The 21,800-nt window shown below is 39.8% G+C and overlaps 1 protein-coding gene across 2 annotated transcripts in view; it reads left to right on the top strand.

Moving 5' to 3' along the window:
- The window catches only part of TRAK1 (trafficking kinesin protein 1), a 125,890-nt gene that overhangs the window by 47,769 nt on the left and 56,321 nt on the right, over positions 1–21,800 (top strand). For both annotated transcript variants that reach the window (XM_054639729.2, XM_077178010.1), the window contains one exon: positions 12,554–12,748. The gene's annotated coding sequence lies outside the window, so the exon portion shown is untranslated. The remainder of the gene's footprint in view (positions 1–12,553; positions 12,749–21,800) is intronic.

Here is a 21,800-nt window from a genome sequence, read left to right as displayed (position 1 = left end):
TGAACAGACTGAACAGATTTCTGTGGGAGTGCAACTAGAGGTGTTTTAGGCAACTGGTCTGGATAGAATCCTTGCTGTGCTTTTGTGTCAGAGAGGAGATGAGGGTTACTTTTTAGTTAGGTCACATCTCTCTAATTGTCCTACTGTGCAATTCTGTTGGCATAACAGAGGCAATAAGCGCTATATGGCTGGGTCCAGGTGACAAAAGCAGTGTGGTGAAAAATTTCCTTGAGCCAGTGTCTGAGAGAGAACAGCACCCTATAAGCACCTTTCCCACTGAATTTTATACTAAAGCACCATCCAAAGCTCATAGGTGCTCTAAGTGAAGCTTTATGCAGGTAAATGCATTTGAATCTGTGCTGACTTCAGCACAGAAGGGCAGATGAAATAGGATAGTTAATCCTTGAAAAAAATTGTTTGTGAATGTTTTAAGAGTATTCATAATTTTTATTATGAAAAATAATAACACATACTTTGTGTATAGTGGAGCACATACTCTTTAAACACTAAACCTGAAAATTACTCAGTAGAGGTTGTAATAGATTTTTTGTTTTGTAATATTTCATTCTAGGTTTTGTTAGCAAGATTTAGGAGAAAAGTTCAATGTCATCTGACTTCAAATTTTCTATTGATTATGGAGCTCCTGCAGGTAAATGGGCAGGAGACTCAAGCCCTGAGGTTGGTGGACAGTAGGGCAGCACTGTATGGAAGTGGCATGGTGCTGCTACATGTGGGAGGCACCTTTCATGTCCTAGTTGGTTTTTTTTTTTCCTTTTAACTTTTCTTTTTCTTGCTGCTCTCATCTTATGAGAGTGTAGAGATAGGAATACGGATGTAGCACCATCTAGTGTTCTTTTTGCTAGAAAGGGAGTGGAAATGCTTTTCAAGGTCTGTCTGTCTGTCTTTTCTGTAATTGCAGTGCAGATCTAAATACTGTCAGTCAGATGTTCATGAAAACAGCAACTGGAGTTGGGGGCTTTCTTCTCTAACACCACCACCACAAACACCACCATCCCCATCCCATTTTTTGTAGAGCAGGAAGGGCTGTAATCTTGACATGAAAAAGCAGAGTATCTCTGAAGTGGTCAGTAGTCCCAATTTTATGAATTACAAAAGCCTCTTAGTCTGATTGCCTTTTTCTTATCTGTTACCTACTGTCTGACAAATCCTGTCCCTTTGGAAATGGGGAGTACAGTGGGGACGGAAGTCAAATATCACTGGATATTACTCTTGTGATAGCTGTCTGACTGCCAGAATATTTTTGTGAGGCTTTTTGATTTTTTGATTTTTTTTCTCTTAAAATATGCTTAACACAGAATCCTTAGACATCTTCAGTAAGTTAACTTTGTCTGGTTTTGCATGTCTGAATACTCACAATTTGCATTGATTTTGGTATGCTGTACTTTGTAATTCAATAGCTAACTGCTTAATATGCCATGTAGGTTTCCTTCATCCTTCTCTGGAAACAGAGAGAATGAATGGACTGTAATTTAAATTTCCCAGCTCCTTCATTAGTTTGCATAATTCATTTGTTCATTGTACTAATTACTCTTACAAAACACATGTAGGAATGTGTTTTCTGGCTGTTCAGAACAATTTCCTGAGGGCTGTTGAGTTATTGGGAAATGCTCTGTGGTAATAACCTGTTCTGTGTCTTTGTTTGCAAGTAGCACAAGTAAGTTTTGGTTTGTTTTTTTTTTTTTTTAATTCCTAAAAACAAAGTTACATTACTGGAGGGGTCAAACAAAATGTTTTTTTTTCTCAGCAGGAAGGTGTCAGTGAGAAGAGTTGGTATTGTTTGACCTTTCTTGTGGGTTGTGTAACTTGCACATTACTGCAGTGACTGCAGTGGAAGGAGTCATAATACCCAGTGAAACCAACTTTCTCTTACTGCCAAGTCTCATTCACACAATCTCCTAGCAATGTTTGGGTGCAGAAAGTTTTCTCTGGGTTTTCATCCTATCTCTATCCTTATTCAGACTTTAAATATGTTCCCATACGAAAGAAATTCTGTTCTCCTACACTAAATTACCATCTTCATGGCAGCATCAGCCCATTTTGATAACTGACTGATCCTACAGATAACTGGTCTTGTTCTGACAATTTCTTATTTAATCACTTTATTTTAAAAGATATACTTAGGGCCCACAGAATTTCCATTCCATTGTATGTGTGTCCGCCCCCAAGATAGGTGTTTTTGTGTTGAAAGGCTGAATTTCTATTCCTTCTGTTTCAAGTGTGATAAAGCATGATTACTCTAAATTAACTCCATAGGGGTTTAGGTATTACAGGTTGTTGTGAGACTGCTTTACTGTTGTTATGCAGGTGATGGGGAGAATGCTGTACCTGTGGCTGTCCTGTTCTGGGTATGTGAGTTACCACCAGGCGCAATGTGCTTGCTATTCTGAGACTGTTCAACAGGGTGCTCTGGTTGATTTTGGTACCTGTTACAGGCCTGCTGGTTGACTTCTAAGCTTTAAATGGTTTAAAAAGTATTGATAAAATATTAACAGTTTTGAGTTGCTTCCTGTTATTTGAATCTCTCTGAGTTCTGTTGGGGTTATCTTTCCTTTTACTGTTGTGGTTACATTTCTCTTTTAGTGGAGCATAACTTGCTCTAGAATTTGCTTCTTTTTCTGCTCCTGGTTTGGGGTGGGACTTCCACATTTTTCTCAGTTTTATCAATATGAGAGGTGTTAAATGCTGCTTGATGGAGCTGGAACTCAAGCAGAGAGTATAAGAAAGGATCTGCTGTGTTGGACCAGCCAGCTCAGGACTGTGTTTCTGACTCCAGAAACTGCAGGTACTGGTATGGAGATCACGTACTCAGCCACTCTCAGTAGTCTACTCTCAGCATAAGTACCCCCATCATGCAGAACTATTTAGTGTTGGAACCTGTCCATAGCTTTTTCTTATCTGGATCTGCTGATTGTTTTACCCTGGAAGTTCATGGCTGCTACTCTGTCCTGTGTGCAGTGACACTGATCTTGCAGTTTCTCTCAGTATTTGTCCTAGTTGTGCAGGATTTTGGTGAATATCAGTTCTTCTTTCCCCTTATGAAGTTATCTTCATGATTTTGAAAAACCTTCATCATTTTTACACCCGTCTACTCCTCTCCCAGCTGTCTTGGTCTCTCATTTAAATAAAACTATGAGAATGTTGGTCCTTTCCTCAGCCCATTTACTTGATTGTAAGTTATTGTCATCAGTCTCATCCTGTAAGCTTGGTCTAGTTTTAGTTTTTTCTCCCTCTTTCCTGACGCTTTTCTAAGCAGCAATTTCTAAATTCTGAACAATCTTCCTTTCTCTAAAGCATTCTGAAAATGCCAGTCCTGTTAACATGAGATAGCTCCTTTGGCATTACTAGAACAATTTTATGAGTCTGATTATTACTGTCTAGCATACTCTGACAAAATGATCTTATTCTCTGTGCATGCTACATCATTGCCTCTATTTTGAATTTTATGTCTGGCTTTTGATAGGTTCTCAGTCAACTCCATGCAGATTCTTCCCCCCCCCCCCCGCCCCCCCAAATATCCTCCCACAGTTGCTTTCCAGCTCTTATCCTTTTCAAGTTACCTGGGGGTTTTTTCTGATTCCTCTCCTGTGTAGGGTTGTCACACTACCTCTTAATCTGTATCTTGGTCATATGTTTTTATTTTATCAAGGATTGTCTTTTTGTGGTTTGATGGCATTTCGTTCGTTGGTATTCCCTTAAGCAGAATTCTGCTGTGCTGTCTTACTTATTTATGCTTTCTAATATGATCCATGTTTTTTAGTGTAAACTGTCAATTCTGAAGTCACTATGAAAGCAACTGTTGGAATTACAAGTCCAGTGTGACATTTTTAAAGGCATTCTTCTTAGATTTCCCTTGTTTTGAGAAGCACTTATCGTTCCTAAATAAGTACTTTATTCAAGGTAGGGGTGCATGAAAGCAGTAAATGTTGATCATTGTTCTGGGTTTGTTCTTTGGAGAAAGTACTGAAGGCAAGTGCCTAGTAGATTTTTTTTGTTGTTGTTGTTGTTTTTTGTTGTTGTTGTTTGCATTTTTTGTTTTCCTGTTGTGGTGCAATGAATAGTGAGGAAGACTAAATAGCTACATTTGATTATTGGTGCATTTAGATATGTGAAAATAGCTTTCATTCCATAATTAAGTTCCATAACACATGAAGTCCATAACACATGACGTTCAGCTTTACCTTTCTCCCTCAATGTATGTGTGTGTGTCCATAATGAAGCAACACATTTTTCACTGAAAGTAAGCATCTGTAAAGAGCAAGCTACATAAGATTTAATTCTCATGTTTTGCTTGTGATGCTGTGAAAGCTTTGTTGATAGCCATTGTTTAGTGGCTGGCACATTTTGTAGCTGGGCTGAACAACAAGGAAAAGCAGGACAATTGCTTTTCTGGGTTTTCGTACTCAGTGATTTATCAATGGGTTTTTGAGACATTTGCAGTCTCTCTTGGCAGCTGGAAGATCCTAATGGTTAATGAATGTGTTTATTCTTACTGCTGCTGAACAGTGCGTTGCCAGCATGCCTTTGGTATGTGAATAGCTTTTGTTCTTAGTCTAAAAGAATAGCCATGGTGGCAGAGTTTCCTTTTATTTTCTGTTTAATGTAAAAAATCATGACTATGGGTGCATTTATCTACAGGGAGAAATATTTCCATACCTTAATTTAAAGCAAAGTTCATTTAAATTTATGACATTGTGTACTGTAGGGTCCTAATACTTTAATGGACCAAACCACCAAATCTGTCTCAGGTTTTATTTGTAACAGGAATGTGTATGTAGGATGGAACCAAAGCAGGAAGACTTCAGCCTGATAAACAATGGCATTCCTCACATTGGAACTGTGGAGTTTCATCTTCATTAGCTTTGACATAGATTCTCAACTTTATCCTAGTCTTTAGCTGGTGTGTTTGGCCAAGCCAAAAAGAGGTTGGCATGGAGTCTTTTGTTTTCCTGTGGAAGCCGGATTTTGTGCAGTTTTTTCTATGTTCAGAGGCAGAAGAACCACTGCTTAAACACCTTTGGTTAAAAGTGTGCCAGAACTTGCAATTTCAAATCATGTCATGCCATACCAGTCAAGTTAAAGAAGCTGCTATGGCTGTTTGAGGAGTCTGAGTTTGAGGTATGAGACAGCTTTCATGTTGAAGGGCTTTACTTCCAGACGTTTGGCTTTGCAGCCAGTAGTGAGACTTCAGATGTGTAAGGATGCTAAAGGTATCTTTCCCTTTGGACAAGTCAGTGAATTGGATTTTATTTTTTTTTCTTTGCCCGAGAAGCTAACTACTTGGTTTACATTGAAACACATGTCCTGAATTCAGCAGTATTATTTGAAAGACTTCAGTACAGTTTCAGTACATTCTGGGCATCCTAGAACTGACATTGAATAGGAATATGGTAAGTCCTGGGGTTTTGCCTATTGCTCTGTACATATACATGTAATTGTTAAATAATGCTCAAGAAATACTTGTAATTGTAGACCTCAGTCAATACATAATGACTGTGTCTTTGTGGGCCTATAAGAACTCAAATAATGGATGACTACAGGCCATGTTTTCCTCTTCAATAGTGTAGGTAGCAGCCTAATTGTGTGGTAGAACTTTCTTCCCTCTGCTTTTAATTTTTATGTGGATCTGTTTGTAGTGATAATGACGAGTTCATTCCATCACTGTCTAAATAGACAGAAAGCATGGGGAAGATGAGGCTATTGGGCTGTTACAAGCAGCCAGAAAATATCTGCTGGAAAAAAACATTTATAGAGAGACCATCCTTCTTGCTTCCATCATTGGAATATGGTTAGGCTTGTAGGTCTTCTGAAAAAGGAGACTGCTAATGTTGATCTAGATTAGGTGGCTAATCTCTGTGTCACAGGGAACAAAATTAGGAGTCAAAATCTTCTGGTATTTGGCATGGAATAGCCTCAAGTTGATGAACTTCAATTTCTTGTGTTACATGTGGCTGGACTTTAGCCTCCATGCTGTAGCCCTTGTCTGCAGAGAACCTTGCTTTTACTTAACTAGGATGGCGCCAGTACTGGAAGTGACCCTATGCAGGTATTGTGTGCTTTTTGTTCTTTGGGATTGTTATTTATTGACTGTCCATTCTCAAAGATTTAAAACAGAGGAACTTAAAAAACTCAGAGCTAAGTGTCAAGGGTGAGTGTAATATGTGTGTGGGAAATAGGATAGGACTGAAAACCAAAGAGAGGAGTATGTGGTCCCACGAAGTAACCTAGTAGATTTCTTTATTCTTCCAGCTTTCTTCAGAGTTTCCTTGTTTCTCTTGTCTCTTTTTGTTACTGTGCTTGTATCTACTTTTGTTTCCTTAGCTGCCTCAAAAGGTAGTGACAAGTTCCGATGTTTTAGTTCTTTTAAAAGAAGATCAAGATTTGCCTGAGAATGCTACTGAGGCATATTTTGTTTTTTTCTTTTGTTTGTTTGCTTTGTTTGTGTTTAAGAAGGAGAGGATATTTAGGCTGCCCCTTTCTGGCTATAGGCTGAGCACGAGCTCAGTGGTGGAGTTTCCTGGAAGATACTCGGGGTAGGCATGTGATACAACCCGATGACCAAAGCTTGTGTTTTGAAGGTTGCCAAGCAGCCCAGCACTTCCCTTAGGTCATACCCAGAGTGGAGTTGTTTTGCTGCACACCCTACTTTTGTTCAGCAGTTGTTTCCCTCTGCTCAGAGGAGGCATTTCTGGGTAGCACAGCCACTTAGTGCTGTTTGCAAGGTGTTGGCTTCCATCAGAACTGCAACTCAGGGGCACTGTGCTGTGGTAATGGTACTTACTCTCTCTGGGTGGTTTTCTTGTGGTCTTTTCTGTCATGACTTGTGTGTTCTGGCACACCCCTTCTTGATCAGAGCCCTGACCCTAGCATGGTTCCTGGCAGGGCTGGGTTTGTGAGTGATTGTTTTTTCCACTTGCAGGAGTGGACTGAAAGCAGGAAACTGGCTGGCAAAATGTCCTGTGGGATTTGAGGGTTCGGGTAGTAAGGCAGTCCTGCCGGCAGGTGGCAGTTTGTCCTGCCGGCAGGTGGCAGTTTGTCCTGCTGGCAGGTTCTCTGGAGACCTGGGAGTGCTTTTAACCTTGGGGGGGGAGCTCTGCTCACAAGCAAAGCAGTAAAACCATGGAGATAGGGATAGTTTGAAGCAGAATGCAGACAGGCAGAAACTATACCTTTTGTGTTCTTTGTGAGGACTGTACTGATAGGCTGTTTGCATTGTTAGCCCTGCAGTAAAGGCTCCTGCAGACACCAGGCTCTGAGGTTTGTATAGTTCCTTTTCTCTTCGTGTTTTCTGTATGTTTTAGGGTGTTCTTTGTTGGCCACCACACTCCCCACACCCTTGTCCCTTCTCATTGTTCTAGCTTCATTCTCTGAATTTATCATTAGTTCTAATGTGAAGCTTATCCTGAAATTGAGCAAGTGCTCCTTCTTTATCAGTCACACTAGGTTTTCCTTTCCTACAGTAAGATACCTCTATAGCCATGAACAGGTGAAACCCAAAAGCCTGGTAGGGAATAGAGTTTGACAGATGAGATGATTTTAGGTGACCACGTTAATAGGAATGAGATTTTCAAAGCTGTCTACCTGTGGTTCATGTTGAACTTAGCTGAAGTTGAAGTTAGTTTGACTGAGGCTGACTTGCTTGTTTGTGAGATGCTGGCATAGTTCCACCCCTCCAAGTAACGCTGACAGCTAAGTACATATGTAACTTTATGGGAAGTGACCTAATGTATGAGTGCAGGATGCAAAGGACAGTGGGTGACCACTTACACAATGCCTTGTGATCTCCATGTTGTCATGTGCAGAGGGGGAAGGCATTCCTTGAGGAGTTGTGCTGTCTCCATACCGTCAGCTCCCATTGTTTTAGACTTTTCACTTCATTTTCTCTATGATCAACTCCTTGCTCACTTGTCAGCAGAGGAAGGATGGAAGTATGCATCTGAAAATAAGCAAGTGTACTCTAATCCTCATATGAACATGGTTGTCCTGCAAATTCTTTCTTTCTCTCCATGTGAAAAATTAAAAAAAAAAAATGGGGGAAGGAAGAAGCCATCCTCCCACCCTCACTTCAGTTCCCACAGTGAAGAGTTAGTTTACTATATTTAGAGTATTTAGTATATTTAGAGTATTTAGTATGGGCAGAGATGTGCCTAGAAGAAAAAGAACTGATGAAATACTCAAAGGTACCTAAATCAGCAAGCATAATAAAACTTCCTTTAAAGAAATGCTTCCTTGCTTCCTTTAAGCAAGCTGAAATAACCAGTGAAACTTGAGTGGCATGGGTTAGGGGTTTAATATGTCCAGAAGGGGAAAGACACACCAGCCAGTCAAATATCGTTGTATGAAAAGATATGAAACATGTTAGTAGGTAATCCTTTAAAAACTACCCAAGGGATCCTGAAGTGGGAAGAAATATGCAGAAGAGAGCTCAGCTGGAGTGTTCTTCCTGTTTTGCATCTCCTTATGGAAAGAGAAGATTAGAAACTGTAACAAGAAATTAAGCAGGACAAAAGTCTTTGAAAACATTTGTTTTAATCTCATTTAGAAAACAGAGAGCATGAGGAGGAATGTTGTAAAAAATTACTGCAAAGCAGACTGAGCACCTGTGTTCATACATTTAAGCTAAGAAGAAACTAAAGAAGTAGAACATGTTACTTTCAAAATTAGTGTGAAAAAGAGTAAAAATTATTAATTTTTAAAATATTTAATTATTTCTATGAAGTGCTGAAAGCTCTGGAGTTGCAAGAGCATAAGCAGAACCTTTAATGATCCATTTTACTGAGAATTTACTAAGAATCCTGAGTTTACTAAGAATCATGAGTTCATAACTTATCAACTGTTTAAGTTGCTTTTTATCTGCTTGTATAAATTTGTTTGCCAAATGTATTTTCCAAAAAAATAAAAGTTGACAATTGCTTAGATTACAAACCCCAGAATCCATAACAGCAACTCAAAAGGATATGGTTCAGCTATATTTTGTTGTATCATTTTAAAATTAATTATCAGTTAATTGTTTTAAGTGTAAGGTGTTACATTTTTCTCAACAAAATGGAGGTACCATCTAGGAGAAGAGGAAGTGCTTTTATATCTGTTGGATATCAGTTAACTTAATCATAATTCACAATCACAGATGACTTCTTGGGTGTTCTTACTAGAGAAGTTACTTAATTGTTATCTTTGCAGTTCTAATCAGAAATAATTTAAAAACCTCTGTGGAAGCACAATCAGGGTGTCATAAAAAATATACCTGGTGTTTGAGGGTGGGGGATAGTGTTAATCTGCATATCTTCTCAATACAAATATGTGCATCTCAGAAAAGGGAGGGGAGGAAAAGTGAAGGGGGGAGAGATTGTGTAACTGTAGCACTGAGAATATTGCCATGATTTAAGTGGTGAACCAATGTCTAGTCATGAACAAGTATAATTATGGTGTTCTGTTTTTCTAAATAGGCAATTGCATCAGAGCCTGTTCGTATTTCCTGCTGGTGCACAGATTTTAAACTTGCAGTAGAAGTTAATAGCAATAGCATCAGAACAGCGTCATAAAAAGTTGCCTTGCCAATTACTCATTAACATCTTTTCCGGTTATTAGCCTTTTGAATTGCTTAGAAATGCTCAGGATTTATTATATGGTAGAGTAGAAGAATTTTCTTGGTTGACTTGTTTTCCATGATAATTCTTATTTCTTTACTGCCTGGTCTTCATATTCTAGTAAATTTCTTTTCCATAATAAAGCTGTATGGGGTTTTTTTCTGTGTGTGCATGAATGAGGGGTCTTTTTTTCTCCTCACATTTTATTGGGCACTTCCTTTGCATTCAGTTTTCACTAGTTTTTGGGATAAAACACGCCAATTTACTTATCTGTACAACTGAAACTTTCTCATCTCATCTATAAAGTCTGTTTCTTTTGGAATCCTAATAAAAAAGAGAAAGACACTAAAAGTTTGAACTTTTCAAAGTTTTTATTTCTTTGTTCCCAAGACCATCATCTTGGGCTGTGTAGATTCTTGCATTTTTCTGAAGAGAAAAACTAACATTTCAGCCAGGAAAACTCTTCCAAAACAACCCCAATGAAAACATTATTATCTATTTTCTTGAGATTGAGAGCAATTAGGTAATCCAAAGATAGATGTATAAAAGAAAATTATTTTATGTATACATGTACACAGAGAGATTTTTGATTGTCTAGTGGATGTCAGCAGGTGTTTTTCAGAAGATCAGTTGTCTTTTTGCACTCAGATGATTGCAGGCACTGAGATGATGCTGTCAAACATTAAAAAGATAGCCAGGGAAAAAGAAAGTCTGTAGTTACAGGCTGGCTGTCATCTTTCAAAGCATGGGGAGCAGATCTTGTTTCTCTGTGTAAGCCAGTAATCCCTCTGAGAAGGTTGCAAGGACCTCTTAAAATTATGTGTGATTCTCGCGTTGCACAGAGCTCTATAAAAACAGATGCACTTGTGGGCATCTAAGTGCAGGGAGGCTTGGAAGACACTCACATATGCACAACAGCTAGCAGAGCAGTGTGGATGAAGGCAGAGGAGAATAGCTCCTGATAGGTAATAGCAGACTCCTTGAACCATAAAGTACAATGCAACTTTCCCAAGTGGGTTATAGTTCTAGTTATCAGGGTTTTGTGAAGTATGTAGGCAGGAGATTGACAGTATGAGTTCATCTTGGTATTGTCTGCCCTGTTGTCTGATAGAATAGTAATGTTCTTGCAATTTTTAGTGCTTAGGATGCTTTTGGCAATGTAATTTCTGGCTTAGAAAGGTAAAAACCAGGTAATTAATGATGTATAGAGAAGTATGTGTTACTTCCCCGTTTTCTCCTTCCTCCCTTTCTTTGACAGAGGGAAGCTCCACTAAGTTATGGTGGAATTGCAGGCCTACCTCAATCCAGCAAGAATAAGTTTCTCTTACAAAAATCGGTGCCTTCATCAGGAAGCAGCAAGAGCAGGGCTGCCTTATAGGCAGCTGACAGGATGGGAAGGGCACAATCCTTGTTGGCACAGCCCAGTCCCTTTGTTCCCAAGCAGAACAAGGGTCCTGGCAGCAACAGTTCAAATTGACTCCCCAGGGGTCGATCATCAGACAAATGCCAGCAATCCAGGAAGCCTGGACAATGAGTCAGTGTCAGCAGGGAGCAGAGCTGGGCACAGGCCTGCTCACAGCACTGCACAGGGCAGGACCAGGGGCTGGGGTGTACATGGGGGTCCTGGCAAAATGTGCTGGCTGGGGACCATGATGAGCCTGGTCATGGCAGTGTAAAGGTACATGGCAGTACTCAGGGTCTTGACAGTCTTTGCTGTTTACTCTTGAGTGAGTCTCAGCAAGAGTTGCAAGAGCTATGACACTGGTTAAACTGGGAGCTCTGGTGTATTGCTCTTCCAAAAAAGGCTTAGATAGCTCTTCCTTACTTGGTGTGTGGGGGTAGGGGTTGTGCTGGACGGTGGTGTTTTCTCTTCATACTGGTGTGGAAATGGAAAATGTGCAGATTGATGCACTAAGTATTTACTGAAAACATACCACAGGTTGGTCAGTTTCTTAATAAATATTTAGCATTACCTTGTATTTAATGGTATATGATAATTGAACATATATTTAGAAGTATCGTGACTGTTTTGGGTGTTGACACTCTCAAAATTTTTCAATACAATATAATACAATATGAAGGTGCCTCAGGAGATAATCTATTCTGACTGCTACTAAAGGCAGGTCTTTTAGAGTAAATGCTCATGACATTGTTTACTTCTAGTCTCCCTGTGCCCCTATTTGATCGTCCTTAAGGTAAAAAAGTTTCTATCTTCAATTGGGTTTTTTGTGTTAAAACTTCTCAGCTACCTCTTGGCCTAAATTTAAAGCTCTAATTTAATTTGTAACATTTTTGCAGTTGTTGTTGGCTGTTAGTATCCATTTTTAGAACTGTATGCAAACTTGATATGTTTGTGAGCATGAGGGGCCGCAGCACAGAATGCAAGTCAAGATAGTGTCAAAAGGTGCCCTGGAAGTTCTGTAATCATCCTTACCAGTATGTCTTAGGTGTGAACTGTGACAGTTTGCTATTGCAGTCCTGGATTTCTGTTTCTTGAGAGAAGTCTGCTAGCAGCAAAGGCAAAAAAATAAAGTGGTACTAAATTGTAGTCCAAGATCAAGTTAAGGAGATATATAAGGCTTGCAAGCTAAAAATTATCTGTGAAATATAACATCAAAAATGTACATTCCTCTGTACACTAATGCTTTCTTCATACTCCAGTTGAAACTGGCTCTCTATTCCCTGCCCTACCCCACTTAGTCTTCAATAAATGTCCCTGCTTCTAGAGGTAAGGCTTTTTGTCACTAAGAGAGCATGCCCTTTTATTACTAGTAAATATGATATTTTGGGATAATGTGTTCTAGGCATATCTTCTAAACTTATTCGTATTGAGCTGTTCTTTACATGCAGCAAAATCTTGTTGGTATCAAAACAAACTGAAGTTTTTGAAAGCTTGTATGTATAGTACTCAAGGTAACTAATAAAGATTGTTCCCTTTCCCTTAACAGATGTGTGCAATAGTACCAATCTTCCTGAAGTTGAAATCATCAGTCTCCTGGAAGAGCAGCTGCCTCATTATAAGTTAAGAGCAGATACAATCTACGGTTATGACCACGACGACTGGCTTCACACACCTCTCATTTCCCCTGATGCGAATATTGACTTAACAACTGAGCAAATAGAAGAGACCTTGAAATACTTCCGTAAGTCAAAAACTCAGAAATTGTACTGAGAAACAAATAAAATAGGGCTATTTTTGTTACCTTCTTTGAAGTATCTGTGCAATTCTTTGAAAACTGTGGAGAGCACGAGAACTGTTTGTGATTTACTGCTTTGGTCTCCAAGATTGTGGTAGACAGAAAATGAAGGGAGCATTTAATCAAGAATAGCCATTGCATTGCATTTGTGATTTGTGCATGCACCTTTCCACATTATCAAATACTGGTACTTCTTTTTGCTTGTGATCTCTGTCAAAAAGACTGAAGTTTCTGTATCTATGCAGTTTAGAAAGCTTAGACCTCTTTCCATATCCACTTTTTTTGACTGTGTTCTCTGACACGTACTGTTGTCTGGTGGCATTATGTGCCAGCATCACAGAATGACATGAAATCATTTTGCTGCAACTTGAGCTTCTAGAAAAGCCTTTTGAAGAACCAAACTCTGACCATTTGGTTGAGATGGTTTGTCCCTTCATTCTTTCTTCTGTTCATATTCATACTATCAGACAAAAAATATTTGTGCCTAGAGGGAACATGAGTACATTTGTGACCTTTGTTGTTATTCATTCCTTTGTTTGAGTCTGCAGATACTTTATCATGGTGAATGGACTTATGTCTCTGGTTTCTACCACTGTGGATATTGACTTAGATGTGCAATTAGAGAAGATTTCTGTGTTTCATCTCCATGACTGCTATGGTAAAGCAATAGCAGTGGATTTACATGGGTTATAGTAGTCACTAGATTTAAGTAGACCTACTGAGGAACTGTAGAGCTTCAGGAGAGATGAGTTACAGGGCTCAGCACAAACCTGGGCTTCATTGCATTTTGAAGCAATTGAACAATCTCTTTGTAAGGAGCATAGCTAGTAAAGAAAAGAAAAGAAAGAAAATGAATAATATGAAGAACTGAGTTTCTGATGTTCATGCTTCAGTTAAGGGCTCAAGGTATTTTAGTAAAAAAACTTACATATGCTTTCCACCTACCCCCAATCACACAAAAATACTGGGAAGGGTGGGGAGACAAGCTGAAGCTGATCTAGTGTACTACTGCTGGTTTTGTAGCAGCCTATTAGTGGAATCTAGTGTACTACTGCTGGTTTTGTAGCAGCCTATTAGTGCTGTTACAGTGATGGCAGAAGCTGGCTTAAATAAATATTTTGAAACATAAGGTTTCCAAGGTCTTTAGTTAACCTGATTAGGCCTGTCTCACAAGTAGTATTTGTCTATGTGGGTGGACTGTTGCAATAACCATGGGAAAATGTTTTGCTAGTGGGACAAGGAACTCAAAAATCCCCATGGCAGCATCCTTCTACCAACTGAGATGATGGTAGGTGTGTGACTGCTGGGGATGGATACAAAGTACAACCTGTGCGGAGGGTGAATTGTGAGCAGCCCTAAGGAAAGGACTTGGGAGTGTTGGCTGACAGCTCAACCTGATCCAGAAATGTACACTTGTAGCCAAGAGAGCCAAATGTGTCCTGGGCTGCATTGAAAGAAACATAGTCAACAGGTCCAGGGAGGTCAAGATCAAGGGCAGTGATTCTTCCCATCTACTCTGTCCTTGTGAGACTCCCACCTGGAGTATGTGTCCAGCTCTGGGGCCTCCAATGTAAGAAGGATATGGACCTGTTGGAGCTCGTTCAGAGGAGCACGAAAATGATCAAAGGGCTGGAGCACCTCTGCTCTGAAGACAGGCCAACAGGGTTGGAGCTGTTCAGCCTAGAGAAGAGAAGGCTTTGGGGAGACTTCAGAGCACCTTTCAGTACCTAAAGAGGGATACAGGAAAACAAGAGAGAGACTTTTAAGTAGGCCCTGTAGTGATAGGACAAGGGATGATGACTTTAAACTGAAAGAGTGTCAGTTTAAATTAGTTATATGGAAGAAAGTCTTTACTGTGAGGGTGGTGAGGCACTGGAACAGCTTGCCCAAAGAAATTGTGGATGTCCCATCCCTAGAAATTGTCAAGGTGAGGTTGAATGAGGCTTTGAGCAACCCAGTCTAGTTGAAGATTCCTTGCCTATGGCAGGGTGTTTGGAACTAGGTGACTTCTAAAGGTCTTTTCCAACCCAAACCCTTCTATTACTCTCTGAAAAGGAAGCTGTGAACAGCAGCGAAATTGGATATCATAGCTGCCTGAAACTGTGAATACTTAATAATTTTATCTAGCTTTTAGCTTTCAAGCATGACTGCAACTTCACCATGTTGCTGTGGTTGTAGATTTCTTCCAATCAAGGGGCTTGAATGAAAAAAAGCCTGAGTATAATTCCTGTCACAGTGTATATTTTATGCTTTTATTAGGAAATAACTGCTTAAAAAAGAGGAAGCAAGCAAAGAGATTTTCGATAAAGAAACGTTTATTTCTTACTGCTTACAGACAGGCACTTGTGTACAGATAGTAGTTCAGGAAGTTTAAGCAAATTTGGGTCTAGCCTTAGACTGATATCATGGCAACTGACACCTGACTTTACCCTTGTTCAGTTACTCTGAACAAGTCACAGACTCCATCTATACATGAGAGTGCGAGAACATAATAAATTTGCATGTTTTCAAAATTATTGCATTGATTGCAAACATTGGTTTATGGCACAATGAACTATGAAAGTAAAAAAAAAACTGTTTTAAGTAAGTTGGCAGAAAGGTTCTGTGAATTATGCCACCACCACTTTGGGGAGTGTTCCAGGGTGTGACTTCTTGCACAATTTTCAGTGCTGCAATTAAGCTAGTCCTCTTGTACCTGTTTAGTTTGTTTCAAAAACCTTGATGAGGGTGTTCGCAACTACTGTAGCTTGTCTCTTTGAAAGTTTGATTTTTCAAATGACTTATGGAAATTTCCTTGCATGTTGAGGTTGATAGTGATTTATAACCTGTTGGTGGAAATGTGATGAGTTTCACACTGTGTTGATCCATATAGCAGAAGAATCAGCAATGACTCTTAGGCATACTGTTGTGGCTTGTTAGAGAAGATTTTTCTGCCTTCCTGTGGCTTTTTTGAGTTTCTCAGTCCAATTCACAACCACAAAGGCTCAGAAATCATTAAGAATCTTCTGGGCCATGTAACACAAGAGGGTGGACATAAGGCTACTTAGCTCTCATTTTTAATTTTTGAAGATACTGGTAGAGAAATGAACAGTCAATATACAAGCATTTTAATTTATTCAGTGCTTTTTGTGGGGATTTAAGCTATAACACAGGATAGGTAATGTAGAGAATTAGTTCTTAAAATTTAGTTTTCCATTGGGTAAGAAGGCAGTTGGGAGGAACTGAATAGTATTAGGCCTGCAACTGTTCTTTTACATTCTGGAACTCCAAAGCACATCTTGATATTATTTTCTTCAGATGGAAGACTGAGCCAGTTTTTGCCAAATGAATTAAATAAAACTGATCTTATCCTAAAGCATAATCACATAAATTCAATGTCATCTGACCAGTCTGGTTGAGGCAGAGTGTAGTTTAAGTAAGCCTAAATGAAAGTATGATACAGCAAAATGACATTCCTCTCCCTGCCCCCAGATTAGGGGCAGTCAAGCTCACTTTTAGCTGAGGGCTGTGAGGAGGTCTGTGTGAGAGCCAGGCCTAGAGCACAGCTCTCTGTGAGCAGAGCTACCAGAGGCAGTGAGCAGGCACAGCAGTCTGAGTTTTTCCTTGGCCACTTAGGGAGGCTTAGGGCCCATCTGGGAACTCTCTGAGAAACAGGGAGCCTGCTGCTGCGTGTAAGGTGAAGGTAAGGTGAGCCACAGGCAAGTGGGCCTCAGGAAGTCCTAGTGGCTTCTGAGAAGCTGTCAGCTGCTCTTCACCCAAGGGTATCCCTAGCCTTCTTTGGAGCTGCTGCTCATTAGGGATGGCCAGACACAGCCAACAGATGTAGTAGTTTCTTTGGAAAGGTGCACAGAAGGGATCTTCATCTGAGTTCAGAATAACCTAGGTCTTCAGATGTGGTGGCAGTGTGCCACAGGGTGCATTCTCCAGGTTTTGGAGTACCTGTTTCTCAGAGCAGAGACTTTAGCCCAGACAGAGCTTCAGATTGGAAAGGCAGCCCTGCAACAGTCAGGTTGCTGGAAGTGCCCAGAGCTGCTCCCTACCCTGAGGTAGAGAGGGATGGCCTCCTTTCATGCAGGAGGTGTGCTGCTGTGGAAAAGCTGTCAGCAGGTGGAGAAGTTGAGAGGAAGTCAGCAAGCTGTGCAGCATCAGGGAGGGTGAGACATAGGCAGTATCTAGGCGTGGCTGAGACACCAAAGGATTGTGCTCCCATTCAGAGGGACTTTGACAGGCTGGAGCCATGAGTCAAGAGCAGCCTTGTGCTGTTCAGCAGAGGGAAGTGCGCAGTCCTGCGGCTGGGAGGAACAACCCCATGCACCAGTAGATGCTGGGGTCCAGCTGTTGGAATGCAACCTTGCAGAAAAGGACCTGGGGCATCCTGGTGGACACCAGGGTGGACATGAGCCAGAAGTATGCCTCTGCTGAAAAGTAGACTGATGGTATCCTGAGCTGTATTAGGAAGATTGGTGCCAGCAGTTTGAGGGAGTTGTACTCAATGCTGATCAGGCCATGCCTGGAGTGCTTGGTCCCATTCTGGGCTCCCTTATTCTATATTCCTTCAGTGTAATGCATTCCTTTCCTCTCCCAGGAAGCTGTAATCATGTCTCTCAGTGGGTTTTTTGCCTTGTTAGAAAAATAGGTCATAACCATGCAGCTGTAATATTTTTGTCTAGCTGATTGAGCATGGTATTAAGCTCAACTTCATTTTACAAATGTTTTTGCTGTCTCCATGAAAAATATAACAAAAAAAAAAAAGAGGAGATAGTAATGTACATTATTTCCAGCTGGTGAACAGTTTGCAAATTTTGTTTCTTTAAAGCTTTATTCTTGATTTTCTGAATTGTTGATAGGGGTGCATTCACTTAAATGTCTGACTCTTGCTATTATGGTCTTATAGTGTTTAAGTGTGCTCAGTGATACCTTAATTGAACTAGGCAGCTGGTTTTGCAGGAAGGTTGCTGAAGACATCAATTTTGATTTCATACAAATGCAAAAATAGTGCTCTTCAGTAATTATCTGAAGGGAGGGAGAAATAATCCTTTCATGTGGAAAATAGCTTTTTGTCATTAAGTACTTTAATTTCATCCAACTGCCCCTGTCTTATGTTAAATAATTCTGTTTCAGTGGGAGAGCAGTTTGACCCTCTGCTGCATTAGAAGAGTCTTTTTCTTGTATCAGGTGAGGTCACTGTGCCCTTAGGGTGTGAAGCCACGAGCTCTGTCTCATCTGGAGGAAACACTTTTACGATTTTGAAGCCCTGGATCGTCATCCTGGTTTGATGAAGAAGAGTCAGTCAAATCTGAAGCACCCATTTTTCTAAATACCAGTTCTGAAAGCTGGTGGTAATAATGCCCTCAGTGCTCTAGATTTTACTCTGGGTTCTACTCTTTCCAAGTAAAGCAAGACTTCTTGATAAGTAAAAGACTACACTGGAAGAGCTCACTGTCCTAAGTTGCAGAGTTTTTTGTCCTTAATAAATGTGTAGTTACAGGATGACTCCTATTCAGTGTTCTTTTAGAAGGTGAAAACACCAGTTACTCTTCACTTCAGTAAATTATTGCAGTTTAGAAATACGTGTGACAGCCCCTCCTTGAAAATCAGTTGGGCTTTTAAATATGCCTGCTTTGTCAGTTTGCAAAGTATGTATTGTGGCAAACCTTGACTGTGATTAATATGCATTACATAGTGGTGGCCTGTATAGCTACTGCTCTGTTAAAAAAGGACTCCAGACGGTGTTAATGGGATGGGCAACTTTATCCTGAGTGGTGGTGACTGTACTGGTGACTGTAGAAGATGATGATGTGATATGGTGTTTAATTATCTGAACCATCCTGAGCCTGTAGCCAAGAGAAGAAATGTGACCCAGAGGTAATCAAATGGGAGGTAATCCATTGCAGCTTTCTTGGAAATACTCCATCCAACTCCAGTGTTCAGTTTCAAAAAGCATCCTTACAGAACTGTAAAGGTTTGGAGAAAAAAGCTGAGAATGACAAAGCATGAAAAGACAGGATTTTTAGTGGCATGCTATGTAATGACATTCTTTTAAGACTTTATTTGTCAGCAGAGATGACTTGCTGCTGCTTTGCCCCTTAGCAGTGCAGTGCACTACGGTCTTGAGTGTGCTGCTGGGGTAGGTGAAAGTACCTTTGTCAAAAATTCTCTTCCAACAAAGGGATGGATTTGTGTGGTTTTTACAACCGGCTAATTTGGGCACGTCAGTTTAATGTTGACCTATAGCATGGATTTACTTCAGCAAAAAGGAAGGAGAGGGCTCTTGAGCTTTTCAAGCCATCTTTTCTTGCTAATGAAACCCCTTTGTAACCACAAACTTAAGGAATGTTCACAGTTGGCTGCCAGAATTCTTTTTCAATCTGTATGCTTTGTCCTGTGGAGAACAGATAAAGGGAAGGGTTTGTTTAGTTAGAAGTAAACATTAAAAAATAGAACATAATTTAGCAGCTGAAAGGGAATGCCAAACAAATGTGAATAATTGTATTTAGATTTGAATAGGAAAATGCAGCTTCCTTATAGTCACAGACTTATTACCCTAAGTCTTTTTTCTGCCCCATTGTATATGAACTTTTAAGTAAGTAACACAGTTATATCCCAACCAAATGTAGTGTTGCAATCTCCAATATGGATATTGGAATACACAGAGGTTCAAAGTTTGTAGAATCAGTCCACCTGGAAAATGTACTGTTCTAATGAGTTTACTATAAAATTAATCTGATTCACCCCCGTAGGAAGGAAAAGTAGGGCTGCAAAGGTTGAAAGTAGTTTCTGAAAGTGTGCAGCTGCTTTTTCAGCTTTGTCACAAATTCCCATTCAATTTGACAACCCTTCCAGCTTTATAGGGTACAATTCCTCATGTAATTGAAGGGATGCTTGGGAGTGGATACCTAGATATATAGTATTCCATCTGCCCAGGGTTTCTGAATTCATGCTGGGGAGATAATACACTTATTTCATATTTTCAAGTCTCTTGAGGAGTTCTAAAATCGTTTGGCCACACAAGTGATTTTCTCCTCAGAAAAGTAATGCCTTTCTGAATTACACCACTATGTTTCCAATCCGATCTGTAAAAAAAAAATCAATAAAACAAAAAGCTCTAAGCCCCTACCTTGAACTATTTTTATCCTGTCTCATTGAAAGGGATTGTGTGTGCTGTGGGAAGGACAGAGAGAAGAAAATTCTAGCATGTTGAAGATTTCCTTTGTTTAAAATGTCAGCAAATAAAAAAAGGAGATTGTCCCTGCAGCAATTTAAGGTGGTAGCTAGTGTTAATTCTTTCTATTTTAAATGCTTATTTAATAACATTAGCCAGACTGAAATTACCTTTTGGACAAAAATAATACAAGTGGAACAAATAGATTATATGCAGAGCAATTGAGTTGATGTTGCCATAGGAACCTTTCTTTTTCTCTGGAAGTATTTTAACAGTGTAGCCTTAATTGCATTTAATAGCATGTATAGCTTTTTCCTTGTGTGTATGCATAACTGAAACTCTGCAAGACTCAAAGCTACTGCAGTGATAATTTCTTATACCAGGAAAGTTGAATACTGATATGGTCAAGAAACCAAAGCATTTTCCTCTGCATAGCTTGACTAGGCATTACCTATTTCTGTTACAGTAAAGCAAAGTGGTAGCAGTTGGGGAGTAGAATAAGTGATAACAACCTAGAAGAGACATGAATGAGGGTGAATTAATAGATACCTGCAGAATCATGAGTGATTGAAAAGGAGAGATGGACTGAGCATACAGATTTCCACAGCTAGAAGCTTCAAATTAGGTTAGTAGATGTGAGTTACAAAGCAAAAGGTATGGGGTTTCTATATAATGAGCAGTAGATATAATGCTTTGCAAGAGAATGTTGGAGATGATAAAAATGTATGTGGGCTCAAGAGAGGGTAAGGCATTCAAGAATTGCTAAAAGTAGCTGTATCTGTCTCAGGCTGTCTCTGAAGATGAAGAAATTAGAGGTTGGGAGGGCAGTTGTGGGAAATATTGGACAGTTCTCTATTGCCTGCTCATGGCTACTCTTGTGGATGGAGTCTTTGGCTAGACTGACACCAAAGACTTCCCTGGTCAAACCCAATATGGCCTCCTACCTTAACAAATGTGAATAATGGGAATATATCTATTGGGATATATTAAGTCACAACTTAATCTGTCCCAGTGCTTCTACTGGTGTTTGCAAAAAATTAGCATTTCCTAAAAGAGGGGGAGAAATGGGTGAAGACTATGTGCTGGTTTTGAACAAAATGGATGTCAGTCCACTTGGTATCTGTACCTGCACATATTCGGACATGATTTTGTATTGTGGTGTTTGATGATTTAATGCCATCTGTTCCTCAGACAGGTTCTCTCCTAATAGCTTAAACACAATTTTATTGGGGGCTGCAAAAGTGTTTTCTTCTGTTTCCAAAACACTTAACACAAAGATGATGTTATTCTGGATGATGACCTTCAGCATTTTTAGGAATAGAGTAGTGAAAAATTGGCCTAGCCTCCTGTCTTCATGAAACTTGGATGCTTGGGGAAAAAAAAAAGAGAGGGCGAAGTGGTTCATGGAGAGGGCAAAAAGTAGGAACAGATTAGCTTTTTTTTTTTTCAAGGAGAAATTTATTGCTGTCCTGATTTTGCTGATTCTTTCTTTTTTTTTCGTTTGGCATTTCTCAACATCAGGATGCAGAAAGGGTTCTATTACATCAGACCAGAATAGTGTAACAAAGCAGTAACATAGTTTAATTTTCCATGGGGAAGTCAGGCTTTTATCAAACTGTGTGGAGGACAGTAGTAATGGACTAGATTTTCATTATTAATGTACCACATGTCCCCAGTGAATTGCAGCAGTGTGATGCTGTTGTTCTGTGAGCAGTAGCAATGTGTTGTATCATCTTTCTTAGCAACGATTTTTGTTTCCAGTATGGAGGACTCCTTCTAGCCTGTAAAGCCAGAAGCAGCAAAATGCTTTTTCTTCATCTCTGCATCGCTTTTGGA

This window comes from Agelaius phoeniceus, chromosome 1, assembly GCF_051311805.1.
Source record: "Agelaius phoeniceus isolate bAgePho1 chromosome 1, bAgePho1.hap1, whole genome shotgun sequence".
Taxonomy (NCBI): Eukaryota; Metazoa; Chordata; class Aves; order Passeriformes; family Icteridae; genus Agelaius; species Agelaius phoeniceus.
Note: the sequence above shows the minus strand (reverse complement) of the source record. Positions and strands in the feature narration are given on the sequence as shown.